The sequence below is a fragment of the Bison bison genome, unplaced genomic scaffold, assembly GCF_000754665.1.
Source record: "Bison bison bison isolate TAMUID 2011002044 unplaced genomic scaffold, Bison_UMD1.0 scf7180017864213, whole genome shotgun sequence".
Lineage (NCBI taxonomy): Eukaryota > Metazoa > Chordata > Mammalia > Artiodactyla > Bovidae > Bison > Bison bison.
In genome coordinates, this window is record NW_011494785.1 from 4,108,064 (window position 1) to 4,111,914 (window position 3,851).

The window sequence follows — 3,851 nt, forward strand, 5'->3', positions numbered from 1 at the left end:
AGCACGTCCCTGCACAGCTCCATCGCCCCCTTTGGGTCCCCTCAGGCGGCCCAGGTAGGGCAGTAGGGACAGTCCCTGGTGTCTGGTTGGCAAGCCCCTGCCTACCCTGCTCATCCAGGCCCTGCAGCAGCTCCCGGCTGTTTCGGCTGGTTCGGCAGGGTGCTGGGGGTGGTGAGAAGCTAGCTCGGCAGGGAGGAGGGGGCAGCTGGCTGTTTGACTCTGAGCACAGCATCTGGAGGGGGCGGCAGGTGAGGAGGGGAAGAGGCTCTTTGGGGCCCTTCCTGTATCTCTGCTTATCAAATCGGAGGGTCTGGGGAGACTTTGGGGCCCCACCCATCTCCCATCCCATACCCCCTTCCCACCCATACACCTGAGCTCCGAGAGAGCGTGACCCACGGCTGCTGCATGGCTTGCCCTTGTGTTGAGAAGCACGAGGCTCAGAGACCAGGGCAAGGTTAGCAGGCCTGTGTGCAGATGCTTTCTGTCCAGTTTTCCAGCTCTTCGGGGGTGTTTGGGTCTTTCTGGGCTTCCCTGGTAGCTCAGATGGTAAAGAATCCGCCTACAATGCAGGAGACCCCAGTTCAGTCCTTGGGCTGGGGAGATCCCCTGGAGAAGGGATAGGCCACCCACTCTATTATTCTTAGGCTTCCCTGGTGGCTCAGTGCCACCAGGTGGCTCTGCCTGCAATGTGGGAGACCTGGGTTTGATCCCTGGGTTGGGATGATCCCCTGGAGAAGGGAATGGCTACCCACTACCATATTCATGCCTGGAGAATCCCCATGGACAGAGGAGCCTGGGGTCGCAAATAATCAGACACGACTGAGCGACTAAGCAAGCAGGCATGGCTGTTCCGGGGCTTGTTTGGGGAGGTGTTATTGGCTAAATTGGAGGGGCGGGGAGCTCATGTGGGAGGTGTGGGGGTGAGTAGGAAGCGACGGTGATGGTGGTGGCAGAATTGGATCAGGTTCTCAAGTGTGTCCCGTAGAGAGCGTGGAATTTAGGATTCAGGGTTCAAACCCTACCTGCTATCCTTGTGACTTCAATGAGGTTTTTATCCTCTAAGCCCTGTTTTCCTCTAGGCTTGTTGTCCTGAATAGAATCATCTATATTTCTTTTACCATAAACATAAGTACGTGTATGACCCGTACATGCTAAGGTTGCAGTAATAATCGTTCCTCTTGCATCAGGTCCCCAGGGTGTCATGACTGGAAAGGAAAGGCTGTGTCTTTGCCGTCTGAGACTCTCTCTCAGGTGACAGTGCCTGGCTCCACCCCTGGCTGTCTGTGCCACCTTGGGTTTCTGGTGGCGCCCGGGGCCTGCTGGCGTCCAGCCACAGCAGCTTTGCTCTGCAGGGCCCGTGTGACTGGCCCTCAGGTGCACGCCAAGGTCAGAGTTAGTCTTGCTTTCTGGTCCCGGGAAGCAGTGCTGGTTCCCAGCCTTGGTGGAGCTGTGCCCGGGCGTCACGACCTCCCGTCCCCTGGACAGCCTGCTGTTCTCTGGTGGGACGAGGGCCCGTCCCCTGGACAGCCTGCTGTTCTCTGGTGGGACGAGGGCTCTTTCTCCGCTTGGCTCCTCCAGGGTTCATCACCTTGTCTCTGTACAGATGCTGAGCTTCTTAGCAAATCGTCTGCATTCACCTCGGGTCTTTGGGTCCTTTACCCGCCCTGCTGGCTCGTCCTTCAGCCCCGCCTTCCTGCGGCCCTCGAGGGCTCAGGCCTTCCCATCTTGCAAAGTGTGTCTTAGCTCAGGGCAGACACCAGCCCTTAACAGTGCAGCCCTGCCCAGGCCGGAGGTGGTGAGGATGCAGTGAAATAATGCACATGAGAGTTTTTTTTGGGGAAAAAAAAAGATAATAAAGGACCATGGGCTGTGCGTATGCCATATTTTCACCAAAGAGCTGAAGAGATGATCTCTAGGCCTTTGAAGAGTCCATGCTATGCAGGGGAGGGGCGTTGGTGGCGTAGGGGCTGATGCTGAACTTGATAGCCCAGCTCTGTGAGGGCAGAATGTGAGGCCCGAATGTGAGGCCCATTGCTGGTGTTTGTCTGTCACCTGAGATCGGGGTGTCTGTCTCCTGGCACAAATGTGACACCTGGTGCAGGAGAGACAGGCCCTGGCAGCTGGCACTCTGGCCGGGAGTTGGAGTTCACTTAGCTGAGGGCAGGTGACAAGTGTCAGTAGTTGAATTGGCACATTCTTTAGCTCCTGGTCCCTGCAGAGAGGCTGATCAGGGCTGAGGTCTCTACTGGCAGAGTGAACACAGGAAAAGCCCTGCATAGTGCCTGATGCCTACTATGGATTCAGTGAATATTAACAGGGGTGGAGGGTAGGGGGGAATAGGTGGAGGGGTGCAGGGAGCAGCCGCACAGCAGAGAGGAGACTGTCTGTACCCTTACCACGGAGTCACTGCTGGCCTGTGGTCTGCCTGCTCTGTACGGAGAGGAGACAGCAGCCACTGGCTGTCTGTAGTTTGCAACATTCTGAAGCGGCTGGAGTTCATGTCTTCAGCAGATGTTGTTGGAGGAAGGAGTGTTAACTCTGTCCGACCGCACACCAGGCCTGACGGACATCACTGGCTCCTCGTGGCATTCCTGTGGGGCAGGTGTCATCACCCCCACCAGCCGGAGGAGGAAACCAGGTCAAAGAGCTTCAACTAGTTGCTCATGCGGTCCGGCCACCGTTTCTCATGGAGGAAAGCCAGAGAGACCTTTCTGACTCCAGAGCCTTCTTGTCTTTTCCATACTGTGACATCTGCAAAGAGCATTTCCTGCTCCTTGAATTGCTAACCTGGGCTGTTGACTGTCTCGCTCCAGGTATTTCAAAGCCATGTACCTAACTGGGCCCTGTGTCTGTGACCCAGGCAGGGCCCAGTTAGGTTTAACCACTGGCCTCCCCTCCCTTCAGTGGATTTGTCCTTGTTCACTGGGAAACCCACCTCTTACCCTCTTTTAAAGAGAAATAAAGGGACTTCCCTGGCAGTCCAATGGTTAAGACTCCACACTTCCACTGCAAAGGATGCAGGTTTGATCCCTGGTCGGGGAACTAAGATCCTGCATGCCATGCAGTGCAGCCAAAGAAAAAAAAAGAAGCAAAGGAGACACCAACATAAAGAACAGACTTTTGAACTCAGTGGGAGGAGAGGGTGGGAGGAGAGAATAGCATTGAGATACACACATTCAGTTCAGTTCAGTCGCTCAGTCATGTCCAACTCTTTGCAACCTCATGAACTGCAGCACGCCAGGCCTCCCTGTCCATCACCAACTCCCGGAGCCTACCCAAACTCATGTCCATTGAGTCGGTGATGCCATCCAACTATCTCATCCTCTGTTGTCCTCTTCTCCTCCTGCCCTCAATCTTTCCCAGCATCAGTTCAGTTCAGTCGCTCAGTCGTGCCCAACTCTTTGTGACCCCGTGAACCGCAGCATGCCAGACCTCCCTGTCCATCACCAACTCCCAGAGTCCACCCAAACCCATGTCCATCAAGTTGGTGATGCCATCCAGCCATCTCATCCTCTGTCATCCTTCTCCTCCTGCCCTCAATCTTTCCCAGCATCAGTTCAGTTCAGTCGCTCAGTCGTGCCCAACTCTTTGTGACCCCGTGAACCGCAGCATGCCAGGCCTCCCTGTCCATCACCAACTCCCAGAGTCCACCCAAACCCATGTCCATCAAGTTGGTGATGCCATCCAGCCATCTCATCCTCTGTCATCCTTCTCCTCCTGCCCTCAATCTTTCCCAGCATCAGGGTCTTTTCCAATGAGTCAGCTCTTCCCATCAGATGGCCAAAGTATTGGAATTTCAGCTTCAACATCAGTCCTTCCAGTGAATACCCAGGACTGGTCTCCTTTAGGAT

The 3,851-nt window shown here is 55.3% G+C and overlaps 1 protein-coding gene across 1 annotated transcript in view; it reads left to right on the top strand.

Annotated features, from left to right (window-relative positions):
• Positions 1 to 3,851, top strand: part of B4GALNT3 (beta-1,4-N-acetyl-galactosaminyl transferase 3) — a 33,540-nt gene that overhangs the window by 369 nt on the left and 29,320 nt on the right. The gene's annotated exons all lie outside the window — the stretch shown is intronic.